This window comes from Pleurodeles waltl, chromosome 2_1, assembly GCF_031143425.1.
Source record: "Pleurodeles waltl isolate 20211129_DDA chromosome 2_1, aPleWal1.hap1.20221129, whole genome shotgun sequence".
Lineage (NCBI taxonomy): Eukaryota > Metazoa > Chordata > Amphibia > Caudata > Salamandridae > Pleurodeles > Pleurodeles waltl.
Window position 1 is genome coordinate 828,013,453 of NC_090438.1, and position 25,816 is coordinate 828,039,268.

Below are 25,816 nucleotides of genomic sequence, written 5' to 3' on the forward strand. Positions count from 1 at the left end.
AGTACAACATGGCAAAACACATTGCCAAAGCCAATAGCTCTTGTGCAGGTGAGACCTATTGGCTTTGCCAAAGCTTGTTTTTTTCTATGTTGCCTCCTGGTAAATTAAGCAACTATAGTGGTGGGGCGGAAGTGGGGGCCAGGGCAAATAGACACGGGTCAGGGTCCCCATCTGGCCTCCCTGTAGCGACGCTACTGTTGTCGTCTAGCCTCCCTTTAGAGACGCTACTGTTGTCTGATCGCTGCCACGCTATTAAAATGAAGGAACTATGGTTGGGCTTTCCACTTAAATCCACTGCTTCTTCTGTCGAGCAAGCTGCCTCTTAGCACCTAAACGAGCTACAAAAAAATCTATCAGAATTATTAAAATGTAAAATAAAAATCAAACTCTTGGCATTCCATCTCGTTTGAATAATAGGCCTGTTAGGATCTGAGCTCCAAGGCAGACTGGACGCCGCTTCCAGAAAGGACATGCAGGGCATAAGCATTTTACCATTTGAATAAACGTTACACATGAAATATGAAGAACATCAATAGCAATTGATCGCTGCAGAAAGAAACCTACAACGGCAGAGGCAGCAGCAAGCACAGGTTCCCAAATGGAAAGGATAATTAACCTGTGCACCAGGCCTGGATTTTTCATGCTCCTGCAGCAGGTGATAACGATGGTTGCTGCAATTTAAACAAGCATTTGCAATACAACGTGTCTTGCATTTGCTCGAGTTAGAGATATTAGTGTTGTAAACCTCTAACTGGACTTTTCTTGTCACAGAAATCGAAAGAATAAAAACGATTGCGTTATGTAAAACCCAGCGCGACCGCGCTGCGTGGAAATAAAAAGATAAAGTAGTGCAGAAACCATGCTGAAAACATGGAGCCTCATACGTTTTCAGTAGTTGGCCGGTGCGCTCGAAGAGGGCTAAACACCGGAAAAGTCATTACGCATGCATGCCTTTCACTAATGAAAGCAAGTGGATTTTAAAAGGCAAGCCCACGAACCAATGAAAGTGACAGGCGTGACATGGGTGTGATTACAAGCCAAAGAGAGATTACAACAGGGACGGAGCGCTTGTGCGCTTGACCCTAAAAAAAACCATTTACCTCGCCTGTTTGCCATGTTGGACTCCTTTGCGATAAATATCTCTGAATGCAGATGTATTTATCTCAAAGACTAATTTATGCCTTTGTGTTGATAAATTTGCGAGACCGCTCAGTTGGTTGAGGCGTCTGCTGCACAGATCGGTATGAAACCTGAATGTTACCAGGTTTAACCCAGACATAGTTTCATTTTAATAAGTTTAATTGCATCGATCAATAGACAATCTGTTTGTGTTGTTGCTATAGCATTTAATTCTATACTTTGCTGCATCATGCATGCTCAAGTAAAAGAGCAGCATTTTAGACATTAAAGCTTTTCACAGTTTTAGTGCTCAGATTAAAGCAATGCATTACCTGAGTTAGATGTAAAGGTAATGATTTCTCCTTTTTGGTAGCTTGACCCGGCATCCTGCAGGTAAGCACACAAATGGGAAGCCCTCATGACCGATTTACAGCACATGACAGGTGAACAATCTTACATGGTTAGTGATCATTTTGTCTGCTGAATGTAAACATTTTTGGTCTGCAGGTCGGCAAAGCTCTCCGACACCCCTTAAGGTACCCACGGTGCTAATGCCAGTTTGGTATTGATGCCTGCGAGTATTTCACCGGCATGGCTTGTTTCTTCATGGCAAGACAGGTGAAAAACAAAATTGGGTATCAGTAAAATAGTGGTATTCTTTCCACTTTGAAATACAAACTCAAAACATATTACAGAAAAACTTACTAATAAAGTGCTTTCTGAACTATATACCCAAATGATTCCTAAAAAAGAAACAGGAGGCAAAATTGTGCTGCTAAAAAATATCGGGCCAGATGTACGAAGCCTTTTTTCAATTCTCAAAGGGGCCGATGCGCAGAATCGCCCTGTTTGCGACTTGAAAAATGCTTTTTGGGATGTACAAGGCCCAAACTGCGATTCGTTAACTTGTTACCGAATCGCCGTTTCGGTTTTGCGATTCGGTATTATGAAAGGGCGTGTCAAGGGCACCCCTTCCTAATACCAAATCCAAATGGTATGTATGATTGTTTTGTGACCGCGAATGCGGGTGCAAAACAATCGCAGTTAGCACCAGTTTCAAACTGGTGCTAACCCATTCGTAAATGGGAAGGGGCCCACAGGGGACCCCTTCCCCTTTGAGAATGGCAGCGAAAATATTTTTTCAGAGCAGGCAGTGGTCTCATGGACCACTGCCTGCTCTGAAAAAATGAAAAGAAAACTTTTCATTTTTGATTTTGAAATGCAACTCGTTCTCCTTTAAGGAAAACGGGCTGCATTTAAAAAAAACTGCTTTATTTAAAAGCAGTCACAGACATGGTGGTCTGCTGTCTCCAGCAGGCCACCATCCTTGTGAGGGTGGCCATTCCCTAAAGGTCACAAATTGCGACCTACCTCATGAATAATCAGGCGGTAGGTCATTTGCAACCCCATTGGGGTACACTGTTGTAAATCCGGTTTTGCTACTCGCAGTCTGCGACTCGCAAAACCGGATCTTTGTACATGTGGCCCATACACCTTTACTCAACTTCTTATTTAAGTATCAACTCCTGGCCCTTGCAGAATCTCAGACAGTGTGATGAAGTGGCCCATATTTTTCTCTGTGAAAGGTGTTGCTTGCTTCATGTTGTTTTAAGGTTCAGTGCCATGGAATAGTCCTGAAAGAAACTACTGTACATCTTCAGAGTCGGTTTTTGCTTGGCATGACCCGATAAGACTCTTGTCTAGAACGAAGCCTTCCTCGCCATGATGGTCACCCTCTCACTGTCCCAATGATTTTACCACAGCTGGACTTTCCTGGCCATCAGCAGTAGGTGCTTCTGCTTTTTTCGATGTTCCCAGATTTCCAGCAGGGTACAGTATTATTGAAGTCCTTTTTTGTCCTAGAAACTAACCAGTAGCCACGGTATGTAGCCTTACCGCATTTGGTGTTGGGGCTGCTTGAAAAGTCTTAGTGGAACCACAGCTTTTGAAAGCACGTGTTGCAGTGGTGAGCACATGTTCAGTGGTGGAGCAATTCTAAAAGTGAGGGGAACCCTCTGCAACAACAGAACAGCTTCAAAACCACGTATAATTTAGGAACATCTTTAATCCTTTGCTCAGAGGGGGTCCCTCTGAAACAACAGAACAGCTTCAGAACCACTTATAATTTAAGAACATCTTTAATCCCTTGCTCAGAAGAACCATACCGTTCATCTGGACATAACCAGTGAATTGAGCTTTGCCCCTCTGCACATTTGTTCTCTTAGAATTTACTATACATGTTCTGAACGCCCATGAATCCCTTGGCAGATGCCTACTTTACAAAATGCTGAACTATATACTGCAGTGCTCTGTTTGCTGCACGGCAATCGCTGTGCCTGCTCTCAGAATGGCAGAGTGGTGCTTTCTCGCTTTCATTGCTTGCTTTGCTTTTTTCTTCTGCTCTTTCTTCTCCTGAGAACAAAAGTGAATGGCATCTCGAAGAAACAAGCCTACAGCCGAGCCCTGTGCTTTCCACCACCACTCAGTCGCCTGGTCTAACCTCAAAGGTGAAGCTTCTGTGGCAGTCAGGGCTTGTGTTCAACCGCTGAGTGATCTTTTCGCTTCATTGCTTTGAATTTATTTCTTTGGTTGTCACATCGAACATTAATGATATTCAAAGGTCAAGGCACGGGTAATAAATGTGACTTTTCAGTGCTGATTAACAGTAAGCATTGGCAAAGCCAATAGGTTCTGGCTCGCAAAGGGTGGGCTATTGCCTTGGCGTGTGGCTTTTGGTATTCACATGTGAAACCATGTTTAAAAACGCATACACACTTATGGATGAGAGTTTTGCAATCGTTTTTTTTTAGCGAAAACTCAGTCCAAGGTGGCCTCCAGTGTATATGTGAACATTGTGACAAATGTCACACATTTCTCATAACTTGTAGCTGGCATCTTTATTTATCATTCTAACATGGCAGACAGCCTTTGTAGGGAAATAAATCAATGAAAAGTAAACTAAAAGAAAACAAAATGTGCACCAGCACAAAAAAAATGAATCAGTAGCCCAGCACCAGCTTGCAGCTTCAGGGCCCTTTTAAAAAGTAATAGTCCTAAAAAATAAATAAAGTGGGGATCAGGACGGAAAGAAAGAGAGTAAAAAAAGATGCGAGTGGAGGCCCAAGAACTCAACCATGGTGTCGGTAGGTGTTGCAGGGGCGACGCAAGAAAAGCGGAGCATTGCGACCGATGCTTCACTTGTAAATATGCCCATAACAGTGTAGGAGTTGTTCTTGTTTGGGGTGCTCAGAAAGACAATTGCCTGAGTGTCTCAATGTGGTTTGGGCACGATGATGTTATGAGTTGCCAGCGGATGAGATAAACCAGGCTACAGCACTATTCTGACTTTTAGGGCACCTGTTGTTGTCCTTCTGTTTGCCTGTATGTTGTCTGTAGGGAAGAAGGACATGGACCTCAGAACATTGTGTAGAATATAAATGTCAAAGCTAAGGTCTTTTTTCAAGGAGCAGGAATCACCAGTTATGTTTTTTGTACGACCTCAGCTCTGTCCACCAACATGAAGAGGATTAAGGCTGTCTACCTGAACCTCCAGGTGCTCAGTCACCTTACTTCCAACACATTTACTCTCAGGCTCATGCACTCACTCACATGAACTCTTTTACTATTTGCGCATTTTTTCAAAACCCCAGAATCTACCAATGTTCTTCGTCAGTAAGTATTTATCCAAATAGGTTTTGAAACATTCACCGCATTTGCATGGATCCATTTCTGTTACATTTCTTTTCGAATCTTACTTTCCACCTGCTGATGTGAATTTTTAGGGACAGAAAAAAATTATCCTTTATGCCGTGTCAGAACAGGGGGGGGTGGTTGGGGAGTTTGGACTATGGAGAATGAAAACACTACCCACTGTACCTTGATAAGAACTGCAGGCACTTAACTGAGGCCCTAGAACATTGGCAGTAGGCTAGCTTTTTTCTACGTTTTCTGTTTACTGAATTTATGTATGTCAATGTTCTTTACATTTATGTGCCTAGGTGTTCTACATAACCCCAGGACGTGAGGTGTGTGCCCTATTCAGAATTCTTTTTTCACAGCATCCCATGGTTCCAAATTGAATTTGTATTCTGCTTCTGGAATGCCTCTTTTTTTAGGAGTCATCTGAAGAATAGGCGAGTTGGATTTGCTTTCGAAAATCAGTTGAGAGTAGTACAGAGCTTTTGACACAGAAGTCCGAGGTACCCGTGGCCTTGCTTCCACCACTTTAACATTGGTTGGTAGTTTATAAGTGTACTGGCTGATTAGAGATTTGTGAATAGTGTTTTATGAGAACCATCCTTCTACACATTAAGTGGGCCATTGCTCTATAAGGCACGGTGTATACTTCAGACACATTAGAATTGAATGGGGAGTTTGGACAAACTACTGAGTGCAAAATATCATGTGGACAAAATATAGTGTCATGAATATTGAGGACAAAAATATTGTGAAGCTACGTTTTTATAGGTAGACCAAGCTTATACTCAACTCCACATATATGTAACTTGACAATATATATATCTTTAAGGTACGTGGGTGCAGAGTTAAGAATAATACATCTATACTTACCTATTTGCACTTACCTTCTTGGTACTCGATATTTTTTAGATTGTATTCTGGTCACACATTTTTAGCATCAATATTCTGTCAGTCAACCACTGAATGGCCTTTATTGGGAGCCAATGCTCTGTGCATAAGGAGGGGTTTGTTGGTTCTTGCTTTCTTCATATTATGTGATGCCGCGGGGACCCGTGGTGGCCCCTTCCCGGGCTGCGGTCAGATTGGCATTTCGGGCGGCCGGTCATGCTGCGGGCCATTTTTTGGGGCGCAACCTATTTTCTCGACTGCAGTGTGGCTCAGGAGTCCTTTCTTGGGCTCTGGGTCATACCGCGTTTGCTTGGGGCCCCCGTAATTTTTCTTTTTTGCTTTCTGAACTTCTTTTTCCTATTTTCTCTCTTCTTTTTCCTTTTTCTTCTTGTGGCCATATGTTCTTCTTCCCAGGTGTCAGTGTTTCCTTCCCTGCATGCATTGCTTACACCTTTCTACAATGGCATTTTTCCATTCATCTGTATGTGACTTTCCCAATCCAAGATGATATTTTTAGTTCTTCCTGTATGTCACTTCCTGTTTGTCAGTATAAAAGCACAGAAGGTCTTCTTTTCCTTGCGTTGCAAACACTTCCATCCTGGTGGTGCTCCTCGCTCCTGCTTCCCGCATTTTTGGACCTATTCTGTTTTTTGCCTGCAGTTTTGTTGTTCCTGATTCTCCATTCTTTTCAGCTGTTCTTTTTGCCTCTTTCAGGAGTTCCTGTGATCTGAGTTTTTTTCCCCATTTTGGGGTTTTTTCTCTGGGACTCTTTCTGGAGGTTGCGGCCTGCTGGGCGTTGAATTGTCAGCAGCACCGTGGCTACTGGAAGGGGTCGCCCTTACCTTGGCCAATCCAGAACAACAAGAAACCAGGTGGTGTACCGAGACTGGCAGATTTAAGGGGTAAAAAGCATGCAAACTGTGACAGATTATGGCTAAAATCCTTCTGCCTAATTTTTCACATCCTGCAGCCCGTTAATGTCAAAAGGAGCCAGCATGGATTATTAAGGAGTAATATAGACTCTCCATGACGAGGACTCTCATCAGCGCCACTTGGTTGTGGTTTTGTAGGAAAGGCTGAAGTTCAAAGGATGGATTGCTTGAAGTTGGTGCACTAATCACTACATATATGTAGCGAGGGAGAATAGGAAGCCAGAGTAAATAGACTTCCAGGTTCTTTAGTTTCTGCTGAGGTGCTAGAAGCAGGTTATCCATTTTGGTGCTGCTAGGAGATGAATAATTCTTCTTTATTTACGAGGAGTCATGATCCAATCTGGTTGTGTTGCGAACTGAGCTCTTCACTTCATTTTTAAGGCAGATGTCGAACTGAGTTTTGATCAGACAAGGGCGAAATTTTTCATTATGCTTGCTTAATCCTGCGCTATTTCCGGCATTTCACGTTCTGCTTGTTTTGTGGAATGCCCGCGATTACGCCAATCCCTAACTGAGACATTGCTGTAGTAAAAAGCCTGTCACTGGAGCACAGCAACAACCGGAAGCTGCCCAGGTTCGATTTTGCGGTATTTTACTTAGTCTAAAATACATCTTCCCTTCCAGAACTGACACAAAGATGCATTTGCTCTAAAAATAGTGCAAAAATAACCGATCAGCAGTTTGTGTAATTTTGCGTAATTTTAGGGGTATTTCACATCATTTCCACAAAGGAAATAATGCAAAGTTCACACAGGCTTAGTTTTGATTTCTTTCAAAGTTTCAAGGCTTTGAGAGATTCTGAAGATTCCCAAATCCAGTGTTCAAGCCTTATTCTTACGCTTCTACCTAGATGTTTTATCAACAAGAGAAGCCGGTTGCAGCTGTATTAGTGTGAAAGAAAGAAAATTACTTTCAGAAAAAGTTCGGGCACGACCTGGCATAGTCCCATCTTTGGTAGAAGTACAGGGTCAAATGTCATTTGGCATCTCATGACCCAGCCACTTCCCTTGGCAGCCCAACTCCTGCTGGAGGCTTTGGATAACAATGAGCTCCTGTTAGCTTGGTCATTTAAGTGACCCTTTTCAAACTCATCCTGTTTCTCTCAAAAATATATTTTCAGTATCCACAGAACTTGTGCAGAAGATTGCTGAGAAGGCCGAAAGGGATTAAGGAAAAACGAAATGTGCACTGCAGTCGATATTTTCTCATCTCGGTGCAGTGAAATGTGTTGCAGGTGAGTGTGTAAGTGGAAAATGTGGAGGTATATTGTCCACTACAAAGGAAGGTGTTTTTCGGCTACGGTAGTTGTTTTGGGGCCAGAAACTAGTTCCTTCCCGCCCCTACTGTGTCACTATCAAGTGGGGAATGTGCAGCAGCGCCCAGACTCGTTCACTGTGTGCAGCAGAGCGGCATCCTGAGGGTGGAGAGCTGGTAGACTCTTCCCCCTCTTTAGGCCTCGCCGCAAAATTCGTGGCTTCCCAACCACTAGTATGTTCTGTATGAGTTTGTGTCACTGCTGGCAGCACTTAGGGGAGGTAAAACGAATCACATTCTTATACCTTGCTACCAGACTTGAAACCCCATCATAGGGAATAAAGATAAGACCAGGTACAACTTTGCAAGTTGCCAAAAGATCAACTGAAATTTGAAAGTGTTTTTAACATTCTTGCACTCTTTATGGATGTAAGATAAATATGTCTGTGTGTGTTCTCTGGGATGTTAGGGGAGTGGGGATGTGCACTAATGTTAGCCATTTAGCTAGCTTAATAAAAATACGATTTTTTTGTTGCTTAACTTCCTGAAGGCCCTGTTAAAGCGAGTATGTAGATCTTTACAAAGTGTGCCCAGTATGCCCTTATTGTATAGCTCCACATATCATGGGCATGAGGCATGAATATCAAGTGAAGTCCCCCTTCCTGTTTGCACAAGGTCTGGAATCAGTGGGGGCTATGCCTGGCTCAGAGGCGTGCTGGCACTCTGGCAACAGTGTTATTGGTATCTTTATATAATCCAGTTGAACCCATTTCTGTCACTCTTAGAAGAAGAAAGAAGACGCAGTTCTAACTTTAACACTGTAACTGGTGTGTAGCAGATTAAGAATTGGCCATGATTGCAACAATCCATAATAAAAGACTGAACTGCCAGAGTTATGTGATGATGCTCAGAGAGCACACACAGATTGCTCCAGCAAGTGAATTATCCACCTGAGCCATTGTACCAGTGTAAAACCCTGAGACTTGCTTGGTGCACATTTTAAAATGTGTCGTACAGATTGCTGAACATTGGACGAGAACCCTACGGTAAGAGTAAGGCCGTTTCGAATGACAGATTTTAAAATTAGACCAATTAAGCTAGACCAGCTTTACTTTTTTTCTTTATGGTCAATTTCTGATGGGAAAACAATTTTTAACTGATGCAGATCAGTTAGTAGACACTGCCCACTGTGTGTCCACCTCCATCATGATGTTAACACTTGCGTGCCTCTCCCTTCTATATGTACATTTCTCGAGTGCAATTTGCTGGACTTCTAAGGCTGCATGAAGGTGAGCCAATTGGGCTCTGATGGAAGCTCCCCTGGTGTTAGAAAATGAGCTTCCATTTTGTTTTCCATTTGTCAGCCATAACTTAACTGCAAATTGCTGCCATCTCCGCATGAGATGCTAGTGTATATTACCATACAAAATTCTTACTCACTTTGCTGAAGTCAAACCTGCGCACACTCACTAGGTATTTGCGAAGCAGCCACATTCAAAACCTGAGGGAAAACCAAAAATCAACGTGTCATGGTTGGTTCACACTGGCAGTCTGCTCCAATAGAAATTCACAGCTTGAAGTGTAGGGTGCCATGCGCCATCTCGTGGAAGTGTTGATGTGCCAGAGGCATGCCCACCATGCAAAGAGTGGGACGCAGACATCGTCTGCTGCAAGAGGCTTTCTGTGTGCTTTAAGAACAGGCCAGTTGGCCACACATTCAACGTAGATGGAAACATGTCAAACTCAATCAATTTAAATCAACTGCTCACAGTAGGGGACAATAGAGCAGGAAGAGATGGGAAGAATAGGCGGCAAGTTGTCCGCTTAGGCTGGGCTTCCTTCACAGACATCTTTAATAATACCTGTATTTTTGAAAGTCTGACTTCAAAGTGCTTATCACCTGTGTTGCAGAAAAGACTTCAGAATAATTTGTCCGTTCTAAATGCCGAATTTCAAGAGTACCAATTGTGCTTTTATTTAGTTACCTATGTTGATCCGTTCAAGAAGAAATAGACTGTGTCCTTGACCATTCCACCACACTTACCTAGAATATTTGAGTTGGAGAGGATAAACTACATTCATCTGTACACAATCAGCATTTCTGAAGTCACTGAGCAGTTCTGGGTCTATTCAGAGATACAAGACCGACCACACTACTTACATAAGTTAATGAACCTCAGCAGTGATTACTGTGTTTTAATTATACATGATGGTGGGGATATTTTAGCCCTTATAAATATCTGTTGTCAAGTCACCTGCATACCAGCTCACGCTAAACCCCAGGGCACTTGGCACCCGGTGCTCTACAACACGTTATTTAGTAATATTTCTTTATTCCGTTTTCTTATTTGCATATGTCAACCGGGATGTTGTGGGCGTATTTTATTCTGTGGTAAAGGGCCATTCAGATGTTTAGTTGTAGGAGAAGGAAAAGAGACCAAATCTCCTCAAAGATATCAGATTGATTTTGAATATGATACACAATTTGTTCATGCATGCCAATTGCAGCGATGTCGCACAACCAGTCCGTTACGCATCTCATTTTAAAGTAACATGTATTCCATACTCTGGAGAGTAGAGTCTGTTGCATTTGACTGTCTACATTTACTTTTAAAAGATGTAGTCACCAGGGTTCACCAACCCTTTGCATCATTGTGCAGTGCATTCTTGTTGGTGTAGATTTTAGTAAAACAATGGCATCTTTCATAGATATCAAAGTCCTCAGTGTGATTCAGTGTTGTAATGGAACATGTTCTGTCATCTAGGTGCTTCATTTGTTAATAAATGAAATAGTATGATCTTTCTGACTGACGACTCACACGTGGGCTCTTGCATTGTAAATAAGGCTCCCAGTTCTCCATTGTACTGATTTTTACAGATAAAACCAAACTGAAAACAATGTGTTTCCTGTCTATATTTATTTTTAAAAGCAGAAAAATACTGACATTTTTTCTTTTTGTGAGAGACTCTCCATGCTATCTTTCATGAATTCCAGGCAAAAGCTAAGAAGATACACAGCATGGAGAGCTCAAAAACAAGATCGGATTTCCTTTACTATATACATATGTTGACATATACTTGTAAAGTAATGCTGATATGCCCCTGTAGGTGTAGTGTTTTGTTAAACGTGCCTGCTTAATTTGCTAAAACGGAACAAGCATCCATGTATAAGGACACATTTAAGAGTTAAATAAATGTGGAAATATACTATTTTATGACTCCTTCTCTCCTAAAGATGCAAAATAAATATTGATAAATACCAATAAAAAGGTCAAAACACAAATATGGATAAATACAGACAGAAATGTTAAAAAAATAAATACCATAAAACCGGGAGTCTTAATTGTAAAGCATAGTACCAGTTTAAAAAATACCATTTCCCTAGCCCTATAGATGATTGTTTCATCCTTTTTGTTGAGTAGGCTCTCATTATCCTAATAAGACTACTAGATTTGGGTGGCAGAATCACCTGTACTGCGGGGGACTGAGTCTGAACCCACACCAGGTGACACCTGTCGGCCTAATCTGGTTTTTGTTCCGGCTAACTAGCAGTGCCTCATCTCCACCCGAGAGCAGGGATGAATGGGCAACGAGCGCATGACACAAATGACTCCTCAAGGGAATCGTGGTCACTCAGATCTCATCCATTTCTCTCAGTTACATTAGTCTCACATATGGAAGGACTATCAGAGGCAGAGTAGAGTTCAATAAAGTTTTATTGAAGCAACTGCATCTTAGATAATAAAGCATGTATTGCAATAACTAGGACAATGAAGCATGACAGGATTAACATTGTGACAAGGAGAGTAAAACATAAAAATAACACTAATATATTGTCACTACGTTTTTTTAGAATAGTTCCTACCTAGACTATGTTCGTTCACAGCATGTTAAGCTCTAATTCTGCCCTTCAGGTTCACCTGGGAAGACATCACCCTCATACCTGAGCAAGAGGCATGTAGTCTACATACACAGATGCAGCGAAGGACTCAGCAATCAGCATACAGTTGTGGTCATCTGGCTGGAATGTCCCTCTAACGTACATGGGTCAAAGTAGTGTTTTTATAATAAAACAGCTGATATTCCAAGAAATGATCCCCACATAAGAGTGTGTATGTTTCTGTGAACATTGCAGACAAAGCGTACCACTTTTGCCAGCAACCTATCTTACTGCAGCCTTCAGAAAAGCCCATAGTGAAAGAAATGTCTTATTTAAGAATGCAGTGCTGGCCTAGGCAAAGAACAGCTAGATAGAGACAATAAAACAAGACCACAAATGTGGCTATTGTTAAAATAATAAAAACGAAGCTGAATAAAATATATCTAGTTTACAGTGCACAGCAGTAGGCCTAGTTTGCTAAAATAACTTGTATAAACCTATAGCTAAAATGGCTGCACAACATTTTCAAACTGTGGTACTGTATGTGGCACAGTGGAAGTTAAGAAACAACAGAGTTCACTATAGGGTTCTCCTTGTTCCAGCACATATGAGAATACATTTTTCAAAACAAGGCTTATTAATTCAGCCCCTGTACATGGCTTATGGGATCACACCAGGATCAGTTCTGTCACACGTCATTCCTTTTTTAAATTGAATAACTACTACACGGACCAGTTGCATTTGTTCCTCCACATGGCAATAGTATTCAGCTTTTCCTAAGGTTTCCTTCTTGCACAACATCTAACATATAAACTGCAGCCTAACCATGATCAATCCCTCAATGACATCCTTGTACCTTAATCTCAGTCTCATAGAGACGTTTGAGAATATCAGACCAAGTGTATTACAATATTTCTGGCTCCTTCTTGTCTCCTCAATCATCTTCAAACATGTAATAATTCTGTCAACAACCCATGCGTTCCACTAATGGAGTAGGAAGAAAACTAAAATACCTCCCACTTTGAATCAAATGTCTAATGACATTGAATGAGTGAAGTAAGTATGCCCAACTCTTCCTAGAATAGTTTCCTTGACACTTACATCCACCCGTGTATACTATCATCCTACAATGTGCCTTCCACTTTAATCTCTCCATCCTTCTACCATTTTTTTCATCCAGCCATCCATCCATCTGTCCATCCATTGATTGTTTGGCCATTCCCTCTACCCGCTATCCTTTCCATCTATCCGTTCCCAAATTCACCTATCCACCCTTCCATCTGCTCAGCATTCCATCCATCCAATTCACAGTGCTGCTGTGTCGGGTGAAAATTCTCTATATTCTGAGGAACACTATTCACAGGAGGTTAAAAACTTTTTCCTTGAAGCACCCACCAAGCATAAGGTCTTCATTCCAGCTTATACCATCCATCTGAATTTTCTATCTACCAAACGAAAGCACAGCACCATTTTTCATTTCTTTGCAAACAGCTTTTCTTTTTTAGGCACATCTGACTGTCTCAAAAGCACCTCCACCACTTCATCTGTCCTCTGCCTAATCGTTCTTCCTCCCACTCCATCTCCTGGGTTTCTGTCTCCTCTTGTCAAAGCCTTTGATCTAATCTGTTCCTCATTTTTGTATGATAATCTTAGTTTCTAAAGAAAACGGAATAGGATGTTTTAAACGGAAATGAGAACAGGGTTGGGATACAAAATAAATCTTGAAGTTTTATGCATATATACAGCTTTTCAGCTCTACTCTGGCTACCATTTAACCTCAGAAAATCTTCAAGTTAAGTTGTATATCCCTCAAGATTATAAATGGAGTAGGACTGGAGATCTACACACCACACCACACAGAATCAGCCAGAATGTCTGTTATAATCCTTCTAAGCACTATATCTTTCCCTCCCCTAATTCAAAAGAGTGCTCCTTTGAGGTACTTCCTTTTTGAGTCGAGAGGGACTATGGAACACCCAAGCAACACACATCTGCACAACTCAGGATCATATATAATATAGGAAACTTCTTAAACATTGGCTTTTCTCAAAGAGCTACTTCATAGCTTTGGTGCTAAGCATTATTATTCTTCCGTGCGGAAGCCAGCACCTTAACTGAAACACACAGGCATGTACACTCCATCACATAGCAGTGGCCAGATAAAGGAATGAGCCATTGTTTTATGGTAGAAGTCCTGGCTAATCTGGGCTATAAAATCTAGCACTTTTCATATGGCCCTGCTGACGGCTTAAAGAAAGTGCCTCGTCAAACATGTTACCGTGTTGAAGTACCACGTTTGTCAAGTTCGAAAGCAAAAGGCACAGCGCACCTTGACAGATCAAGTTCATTCAAGTTGGGAATTGATGACACTTTGCAAACATTCCAAATGCTTTCCGAATGGTAAAAATAAGAGCCTTAAGTGAAAGGTAATAGAGATGTGCAAACTGCACAGTGCATACTTTACATTTATGAATGTGCACAAATAAGATCTGTTTGGCTTTTCGCGTATAAACCCACACTACCGGAGCATTTTGTACAAATGCCAATGTGCACACATGCATGCATGACGTTCACGCACACCGGAGACATAGCTATGCAGCTCTAGCTTTGTATAACATTTGAAATAGTAAGATTGATATTGGCATATTTCAGTACCTTTTAGCGGACTGTTATTGTTTGTAAAAAATAATACTTCAGCCTGTGTGAATCTCTGTCCCACAAACAAGCTTAAGGCACTGGACCGATTCATGTGCTTTCTAACCTATAGCACCGTGAACTGCTGACCCGCGGGTTAGGCACCCAGTTAAGTGTAGAACGCGCATGCATAGATATTTGTGACTGACCCCAAATGTACCTCTTTGTGGGTGGTCTTCACATTTGCTTTTTGTGTTTTTGCCCTTTAGTTAATTCTTGGCCAGTTTTAAAAGAAACTAGAACTAGTCCTCCCTCAGAATCCATTCCTAGCTGTCCTTATCTTAGCACAGAACACCAGTTGGCTGCACTCCAGCAACACTGCTTTCATCCACTCCCATGTGCTAGGCTGCTCTGCAGCACACACTGTACCTTCATCTATTTTTGTGCACTCAACGTTGTTTCTCTCCCCCACAAGTACACTTCCTTGCCTGCACTCGTCCAGGTTCCTCTGGTGCACGCACTGCATCTACTTACATTGATTTTGCCCTGATCCAAGTCACTTACCAGCTTGACACTGAGATCACTATACCTGTCTACTCTGTTAAAATATGATGGTTGCTTGCAAAGTGCTTAATGCAGGTCTGGGGAGACCTCAAAGCACTGAGGAGGTGGGGTTAGCGGATGGTGTGGGGGGGGGGGGGTGAGAGTAAAGGAGATATCATGGAAGAGGGATTGCGTTTTCCTTCTCTAAGGTGGGCAGCTCCGGAGCGCAGTGCACTCCTGTTATGTGCCTGCTTTTAGTTTAGCTGCTGTCTAGCACACACTTCCCACATTGTCCGTGCTCTGATGCGAGACGCTCTCCCCTTCCCTTCCTAGTCGCCCCGGTATCTCTAAGATGTGTAACACATACCCACATGTCTCCTCTGAAGTGACTAGATGTCGAGGGCACACAGCACACTCACCCATGGTTTTCCCCTGAAATTCATTACTCCTCATCTGATACTACCCACAGGCCCATGTCTTGCTTGCTGTAAGGTGAGTAGCTCTCCACGGCATTGTCTGGATTCCTTTCTTCTGCCATTAGGCATGCATTGTACTTAGGCGGGTGACTTTTCAGTAAACTCTGCCCACATGTCTGTGTACTGCTGCAAGGTGGTTGACATTTGACTGCACACCCTTCCCGGTGCCTACTTCCAGCTGCAATGTGGTTGACTCTCCACTGCGCTGTCTGCATGTCCATGTTCCTGCTCGGAAGTGGACTGTTCTTCCTCTGCGGTGGGCAGCCTTTGAGAGCAAACTGCACTCTTGCCCAAAGGCAAGATGCACACTCACCTATCTACATGTTGTGAAGTTGGTGGATCTTTAGAGAACACTGACAATATGCCTACTTCTTTCTGTAAGGTGGGTGGCACCCTAGTGCGCGAACCGAATGCCCATGTTGCTGCTGTGGCGTGGGCTGTTCTTCAGCACTCACTGCTTATATGTAGACGGCTCTCCACTGCACTGCCAACATGCCTATATTCCTGCTCTGCAGATGATGGCTATCCTGCACACGTTGCTCACATGCCAGGGCCGTGACACAGAATGACACCCACAGCACTACAGAAGAGCCGCCAACAGTTGGGGGCCCCCTGGAAGGTTGGCCCCCACACCACCGAGCCTCACGGGCTGCAGGGGCCTGCGTTACGCCTCTCCCACATTGCTACTTCATGTTGCAAGGGGAGTAACTATCCATCACACATTATCAACATGCCCATTTTGTTGCTCTGAGGTGGGTGGTCCTCCACTCTGTAACATCCTTTGGCTCAGTGCCATCCTCTTACATAATGTCTCCAATCCGTGTTTGATTATTTGATTTGGTGACACATTTCCTTTTCTCGTGCCAATATGTGTGACACGTTTCCTTTAAGTTTTCCAAAAAAGAAAAGTTTAGGCCACCAGCCTCCCATGAATTACTCAGCCAAAATAATTAAATTCACACTTCCTTTTAATGGACCCTCTGTGCCAACAGAATTTGTCTGTTGGAGTTTGTGCACTTAGACATCATCAAAATCAGTTCTGTCGTCTCAGTAATTTATGGCAGATGATTTTCTTTTTGAGAAAATAGAACAGTTAAAAAATAATTGAAAATCCACAGCGCAAACCAAATAATTGTGTTTGCCAGATGTCCCTTTTTTGGAAGAACAATCACTCGGCGTCATTATAAGCCCGTTTGTATACTGTGCCGCAAACGATTTCATATCGTCACAGCTAAAATATACCTTGTCATTTCTCCACGTGCCTGTGATGGAACTGAAGGGCGTGATTCCTGTTTATGTTTCCTCACTGTTTCTCGTACCACTCCAAGATGGCTCTTCTTTCCGGAGACTTTTTATGGAGAGTATTTAAAATATTGCTTTAATTGGCGATGGCCATACATTTGAATGGACCTTATCCATCGAGGTGTGCATTTGAGCCAGCATTGGTGTGCCCAGGAACTGACTTCCCCATAAGGAAGATGACATTAGCTGTGGCATTTACCATAGTTCTCAAAGTTGCTGAGAAAGCAAGATCTTCCGCCAGTGGGCATGAGTATTGTTCTCTATTTCATAGCTAAAAATGAGGGTCTGTTTGTTGTGAATGGGATGGTCAATAGGCCGGCAGATTATGGGACACCTTTGTATTTCAGGATGCCTCTTAACTTCAGAAGCTTTTATTAAAGTACAAATTAAAGAGGTCAAACTCATTGCTAGGAAAAAACGCAGTGTCATAAAACTTGCCATTTCCCCGTTTCCTTAAAGCGTTTCTTTGGCAGCTTTTTACTTTAAAGCAGGGCTGTCTACCATCAGCCCAGGAGGGCCAGATATATGCCAGATTTTCAAAATAATCACCAGCTATGAACTTGAGTTCCATTTAAATGTTACGTTAGGTGACTATCCTGAACATCTGGCATGTATCCTGCCCTCTAGACCCATCTTGGAAATCCATGCTTAAAAGCCCTAAACTCATCCAAAATATGTATAACGGTTGAACATGTATCCTAACGCATAATCTGTGTTATGGCAAGGCAAACCTCAGCTCACTTTGCTCCTTAGATTTGAAGGGATGCGAGCACACCTGGGAGATGCATAACATGGACAACTTCCTGCCCAGCAAAAACAGTTGCCTTTCTGTTTTAAGGTGTTATTCTTATTCTCATAAAGTCTTATGTTACTTCTGGTCACTTAATCTGCTGCTCTCTTCATACTTCAGCTTCCTCACTCTTCACTCAGCAAGCCAAGAGTTTGGCTGTTTTCCGCATAGTTAAAAACAAGGATTTTTTTCATGCATAAGTGTGTGTGTTTTGTTATTCGTTTGGCAGGGAACCCGAGAAGGTTTAATTATTCAAATAGAATACATGTTGCTAAATTGGCTATGAAGCAGCACACCCACTTGTGTGAGTGTCTGATGCCTTCTGGACCAATTATATTTCCTGATCTAAGCAACAGAGCTTGCAGACATCCAACAGAGTACCTAACCAGACAGCTGCCCTCCCTTGAAAAACAAAGAATACATATCATCTATATATATATTAATGTATAATCGAATAATATATAGCAGTTGTTGTAGTAAAACCCTGTTCTGGAGAAAATGCCCAGAGGATTTGATGCAAAAGATTCGTCTTATTTGTATCTTCCCAATCAAATCCAGAGCAGGTCCGTCCCTCTGCATTCCTCGCCACAGATCCAGAAGAACGCAGAAGAAAGTCAAGAGGGACATAGTGTGGGAAAAGGCAGGGGAGGCATAGAATGTGCATGTGGTGCATGTGGAATGTGGAATGTGGTGGCCAGAATGGCAGGTCAGAGAAGCAAAGCTGCATTGGATTGGATGGAGGGAGGACGTGGAAAGCAGTGAAGCGAGTGGGGAATATTAAGTCCAGGTAAATGGAAAGAAACGGGCATGGGCTGTAAGTAGCAGAAAGTCATGCAGACAAGTGTGGTGAAACCAGAGAGTGAGCAGGGCAGCAATACTGGCATGGGTTGAAGAGCGGTTAATGATGTGTCAGCATGCAAGAGGACTTGGCACATAGAAGCAGAGTGGGGGGAAGTAGAGAAAAAAGCAAGAGGCTACAAGATGAGTGAATGGGAGTCTCAATGGCTCGCAATAAACCGTGCTGCGCAGTGCTTACAGACCCCAATTTAATTTTGACGCATCAGCTCAGACTGTGAGAGGACCATTGTTGCAAATTCCCCTTGACTAAGGTAAGAGCTCACTTTTCACATTTCATTGAAATGAGGGCAGAGATGTAGATGGAAAACTCAGGGGGCGCGGTGTGTAGTCAGGTTTGTGCATTGATCCTCTTACGAGTCTCACTGTAAAGAAATCCCAATGCACCCCGAAAAGTGAAGGGGGACAGACACTTTTTTGAAGTTATTCCTCCGTTGGTTGACGGTGGTTTAGAAAGCTTGAAGACTAATGTCGGACTTTACATTAATAACCCCCTTTATTTTCTATTGCTGACTGCAAGTTTCTATTCTAGTATGGTAAAACAATGTAATTGTGTCTAATCTTAAAGGCGTTGGACTGTCCGCCAGTGATGGCCTGGTCAGCAGCATGAGAAGAACTGTATGAGAGGTCTTTCCACTAGGCTATGGCAAGAGTCACATAAAGTACTGTTAGGTAGAAGACACCAAAACACTCAATACAGCACCATTAACAGGATGACAAAATAATAATTCACCCAATGCACCAAAACAAAACACTTACATTAATCTAGCCAATATGATAACTGGGTATTTGTGTCTTCCAGTGGCTCCAAGTGCGTTCAGCATTGACAGACCCTAAGGGTTCTAATGGAGTTGCAGCATTCCAGTTTAGTTAGATGGCAAGGACATTCCCTAGAATTGAGTACCTTTGTGGAAGCGTTAACTCAGCAGGACACACTGCAATGCAATGCCACTCCAGAAGGCCATCATTGCCTTTCTAAGGCACTGACGTCATATTTTTCAAAATAGCATTTTTCTCACCACTGCTGTTATCATAGTGGATTGCTTTGGGTGCACATGGCATTGCTGCTATGATCTGAAGTACTCTTGTTTTATAGACTGAAGTCCTATCAACTAAAGTGTCATAAGCCACTCTCAAACGCACACTAACACCATTCTCTAAAATAACGGTTCCTCTGTTCTGTCACGGTATTACCAAACTTTGGACTCTTCTTCATTTTTGACTTTCCAGTTCATTCTTGTTATCTTTTTCTTCTCATTCTTCCTTTATGCTTCCAAGTGTTATTCTTTTATAGCATAGGACTAAACACACACTACGCAGACTCTGTGTTTGCTGAACCATCCTATTGATTTATCGATCACCATTATAATTTTCTAAAAAACAAATCCCTGTATTTTGACTTTTGTATCATGCTTTAAGAAACGCTCCTACCCCCTTTGAGTGTCTAGTTGTGCCATATAAAAATCTACAGAGTGTTCTGCTGAATAGCTAGGCAACTGTTAAATGCACCAGAACTCACATTCGGCTATGAAGTGCATAATCTTGTCTCGTTCTGTGGCTTTTTGTACTTTTGCTGGTTTCCTTTATACTCTGTCAGTACATTGTATGAAGAGTGGAGCTTTATAAAGGTCCTTAATAAATGTTTTATACAAATGGCCTACTGTAACGACCCACAATTGAACTTTAACGGGAAGTAACTCCTTGGGAATGCTGCATTTTAGGTTACTTTACAGGGAACGTAGCTCTAATTTCTACCTTTCCAGCACAACACCTCCAACCAGTCTCATATTAAGGCTTTTCCGTGAAAAAGCTCAATGGTACTATACACTGGAGTGAAACACGTGTCAGTTGTATCTAAATTAATCTCAATTTTAATTATACAACGGACTATATGTTTAAATAAAGAATTAACCAAATACACAAATGGTGGATTATTTGGAATATCTATCAGAACAACCTAAAAACAACAGTGCTTCCAGTCCTTATATTTTGTAATACTGCCTGTAGGTTGAACCATGTAAGTTAGCTAAAACTTGCAAGCTCAATAAGAAATATATTTAAAAAATGGGATGTTTTTTATATTCTTATATTTACCATAATTCCGAAATAAGTTTTATACAGACTAATTAGAATGATATACTTTGTATAGAAAGACATGTTTCTTTGGTCACCCGTTTTTTACAACTTCCAGCAACCTCTTAACCATCACCTAATTGAGGTTTTTATAGTGATTGTGGTTTTCAAGCTGGTCTCCCCTCTACTCTTTCGTTTATACATAGGAGCCCCCCCCCCGGTGTTTTTATTCATAGATGAATATTGTTTTATCATATTTACATGACAAAATGGGTATAGTTGAAAGACAATGATCTGATCAGCTACTGTTGCAGACTGATCAACCACAATAACGCACTTTTAAGCCTCTTGTTCTGTCTTTGCTCTTACAGTATAATTACAATAAAGATGTACCAACATATCACACTTCTAACATATACCAGAGTGCTGGAAAATACGTTCCAAATTTTGGTGTCACCAAGTTGCATTTTCAATTTTTACCGACAAGAAAATTGGTCAAGCTTAACAAGAAGTCTAAGGGTGATTTTGTCTCCATGATTGGACTTGCCATTAACTCAGTGCGGCTCATGTAAAGGCTTGTTAGCAGTTGTTTGCTAGTTCAGGGTCACTTCAGGCGTGTGTTCACATTCCTCTTTGTTAGCGTGCATGGATGTGAAGATGTGTCTCTGAAGCTGCAAATGCAGGACACCTCCTTATATGCTCCTGTCCATCCCTCCCTGTTACCTTGCCACTAAATACTGCCCAGCCACTGGCACCTTTGCAAAGCTCATGTATAATATACAGGACAGCTCAGTAGACATCCAGCCTGGGCAGTCCCTAGCCTCCAAATACACCTGCTTCTCTCGAAACTTCCTACTTTGATGCCCCAGTTACAGCGGTTTAACCTGGATGCTAAGGCTTCCATGGGTGTGGGGAGCAGAGCATAACCACATCATGCCACGAGCACAACACAGACTCCACTGGGATCCAAAACTCGACAGGCATGACACCCTGTGATCGGGGAATGACACTGCCAATTGCCTCCTTCATCAAAACAACACAGATGCCTGCCTGGACCCCAAACTAGACAAGAATGACATCAGTAGATGTGGGGAGTAGAGCTGGAACATGCACCCACCACAAGCATAGGGCAAAAGCCAACATGTGCCCCTCAAGCCCAGCAGGCATGACGCTCATGGATGTAGAGAACTGATGGAGAATTTCAAATTGGCACAAAACACTGGGGTAAAACTCGCTTTAAATTCATGATAGTGTGATCACATTCTTGCAGCCATTTTAAGTGCCTATGCACCCCCCCATCGGTATAAAAATGGAACAGCTGCACGGTATCGGTCTGCCGAATTAGTGCATCTGATCTTCTTACAACCCCTACCTTATCACTTGGCCTTGAGGGATGGGGAATGGGGATCGTAAACTCTTGACTCAATCTACAATTAGAATCCTCCGTACCAAAGTTAAAGTGCTTCTTCAAAAATATCAATTTTCTCAACTGTCACCACCATTAAAACAGCACCTGAAGACATACTGCGCTATATACTGTCATCTCAATTCAGCTGCTCAGTTTAATGCTTGTTTACTAGTTGGGGTGCTTGTTGCAGGCCAATGCAAAGTGAGAAAGAGCCCTCTGTATCACACCAAGGAGGAACCTTTGTATGGAATGAAAGCTACATAGAGAAGGTACAAACTTCTGGGATGGGATCAAATAACATTAGTTTCTGCTTCATGCTATGTGTATGTCAACAGTTGAGATGACATTGAATAAAATACTGGAGTAGTAAACAATAGGCAAACATACTAGGGCCTTGTCACCATCCAAATTTTATAATCATGAGGGAAGTGTTAGGTGGTAAAACAGAAAGGGTTGACTCATTTGCTTGTGACTTTTGTATCCTGTGAAGAAAATCTTTCCGGGAAACAAGAAGGGGTTTTACAAAGGTTAACCAAGAGCACAGATGACATTAGAGAAGGTAAAGTGTATATATTACTGAAAGACAAGAGCTTTTCTTCTTAGCTGGGACAAAGCCAGTTCCTCCAAAGTTTAGATTTCGAAGGTCAGAGGTGACATACTGATCCACAGTGTCTGGCATGAAGTGCTCTGGACACTTGCATGTCCTGGCAAGAGAGCTCATTGGCATAAATCTGGTCCCATCTAGATAAGCTGTGGCCTGCACTGAGACGGTCCTATGTCCAGAACTGGTTAGTTGTATCCACCTCTTAACAAACTGGTCACAGCAGCAAATTACAGTTACACTGCAGTTTGATGACATGGGTCATTGACACATCTGGCCTGCACCGATTGTAGAAGGTGATCCACGTACAACAGTAAATCTAGGGTGCATGAACATTACAAGGTTATATTGAAGTTGGACAGGATGCGCCATCAAGGAGCAGTTCCTATTGTGATTCATTGATAGGGATTAGAGGAAGGCTTTGAACAAGTCTAAGCCTTGGATATTGCAGAGCAGGCATGCTTAATGCAGCTTTGAATGGCACAGAAGCATTGAGTGATAAGCACATCTGGGGCTACAATACAGACAGCGCCCCAGGAGCGCAGTGGGCATTTCCAAACATTTCTATGACCATGGGGTACATTGTATTTAAGAAGGAATCACAGATACCTATGAGTTTCCCTTATTTTACACAGATTGCGCCGAGGTTATCCCAGGGTGGGCTTTCCCTCATTTGCATAGGGACGTAGCCCTATGTAAATGATTGAATATCATACTATTTAGCCCATTTTGCCAACACACGTTTGGAGGAAAACAGGGGCTCTGATAGCATGCCACATATAAAATTATGCACAGTAAGTGCACCCCTTCAAGAATGTCCTTCGGGAGAGTAGCATGGGGGTCTCTGGAATCGTGAAACGTCTCCCCACTTGCAGACGCAGTCCCACACTGCACTTGCCTGATGGAGGTCCTTGTACCCTCCTCTGTGGGCCACCCGTTCTCTTAAAGAGAAACTAGCATTTTCAGTCTGCAGGGCCGCCTTTCGAAACCCCGCTGTACCCTGTGTATTTTTCATGTGGTACGTAGAACTACCTATCTATGTTCTACACACCTAATTGAGGATACACACACTGACAGGGGTAGTGAGCTATTTTACATAATGTCGCCACTGTTGTTTTTACGGTTACTCTTTAGATGTTTGACATGTAAACTGATTTTTGAATCATGAGCTCGGCATGTTGTATTGTTATATTTTTTCCAATATTCATGTTGCTAGAATGATACAGTTGGTACACTTGGCCATTTAGTTTAAAAGTTTGGGTATGCGCTATAAATCTTATAATCATTCATTCATTCATTCAAACTTCAAGATTTGGAATTTGAGTCCTCCTAAATTTTAGGAATCCAGTCTCTATTGAAAGAGCAATGTGAGTAGTAAGTATAAACTCACACAGTAATACTCCACAAGCCTGATTATGAGTCAGGGGGATATGTGTGTAGAGATACTGGGTGGCCAGTACTTACTGTGCCTGATGGCTTGTTCACACATGGATCCGACTAAGAGTTAGACCCCATGGAAGGAGGAATAACAGTGCATACCTGCATTTACCAGTCAGAATTCGACACAGAATTCCAAATTCCTTGGATTTTAAAACGCACATATACATAGGTTATCACCTAATGTGAGGTGGGGCCAGGGAAAGAAGGATGGGGTTGGCCTCATGAGGGGGAGGAGGTGGCCTGGCAGAGGGAGCAGTACATACTCCTTCGTGCTTAGAAGTTAGTTGGGTGGGGTCTGCATTTGTGATTTTGCTAGATTATTTTTTTCCCTGCTAAAGTCAGGTCTGGTGTTCCAGCACCACAATAGAATTTTTTATAATTTGACAAAGCGGTATCCCACACAGTAATACCCCTCCGTCCAACTCGTAATCAGAGGCCATATGAAAGCCCAAACGCTACCAACTGTCTTGGGGAGGCACAATGCAGGGTCCAAATTGCAATAACCGCAATACAGCGTATTGACCCCTGTTGTCCTGTGTAACCTAAAGCATGCAAAAACACATCTACAACCCTTTCTCAGCCATAAGGTGCTCTAATTTATTTGAAACACTATAGATCTGACATAGCCTTTGCCGTCGCTTAGACACATCCAGACACTCAAGCAATTAACAAAGCATAGGCAAGGGAAAAGAGCTCCTTGTAATGTTGTGTGAGGCCTAGTGAAGCATTGAGTCTCCTGTTGAAGTGAAAGGAACATAACTTACAAGGCACATGGGTGGCCATGAAATCAAATGAGCCTTCACAGGGGTGTGGAATTTTATAGTTGTTGGATGGGAGGAATGTTTGAGAAATGTACTTGCACTCTACAAAATTCAATGTGTTTTAGTTGATGTCATGTAGTCAGGCGTGGTGTAAGGTGGTATAAGGTAATGCAGCTGTCCATACTTGCTTGGGTTTTGGTTACATGGGCCTTGGTTGTGCAGACCCATGAAAGTGTGCGTGAGGAGAGCAAACTGGGCGCATTTGTGTACAGGGAGTCAGTGTAGCTCCCTGAGGTGTGGGGTGATGTGCACTCTGCGTGGGAGATTGCATGAGTCTTACTGTCGGGGTCTGAATGCATTTCAGGCCTTATCAGGGTAGGGGGCGTAAAACAAAATCTACAGTACAGTTCTGTAATGTGTTTTGTGGGTCCAGGATTACCAGGTTAAGCCCCACAAATTTACACTAGGCTGAGTGCAAGAGGCAACACAGTCGTGAAAGAGCAGGTGGGAAAGCCTTCTTTCCAAGGGTGTGAATGGTAACTACCAGGAAATAAATTAAGGTTGAATCGCTAGTGGAATAAGTACACTGCACCCGTTCTCACGGGCGGGCTGGCTCTGGGAGGACTAGTGGTGTGCCTGGCCGAATCCCCAGTTATGATTTGGCTCAGTGCTAAAAAATAGTTTACTTAAATTGCTTGCATTCTCAGGAAGCTTAGTTTGGGAAGAGGAAGGCGAGGAGGCAGCAACCTTGACCCCACTGTGAGAAAAGAATAAAAGCCAAGCTCTTCTATAGCCTCCGGGTCCCAGACGCATACTCAGAATAGCAGTTAAATTAAAATAAATATTTAAAATGTATTTTCTCCCCATTTGAGGTAGTCACACGGGAAGAATTGTTTAGGAGCGGTGTTTCACTTGAGAACAAACATACCTTCAATTATAATGCCTGGTTTCGTTCCAAAACACGTTGGCACCTAAATGTATGTTTGACAATAGCTTGGCTCTCTGTCTCACTGCATGCAGCCCTTTCTTCCTGGTATTGCCTACAGGGTAGAAGTAAGCTAACTTGCACCTTCAGATAGTCAGCATCGCACGTTCTTTTTTGCATTCGTAACAGATGGATGGTGTGGCCTGACGACTACAAGTAAGCAAAAAAAATTAAAG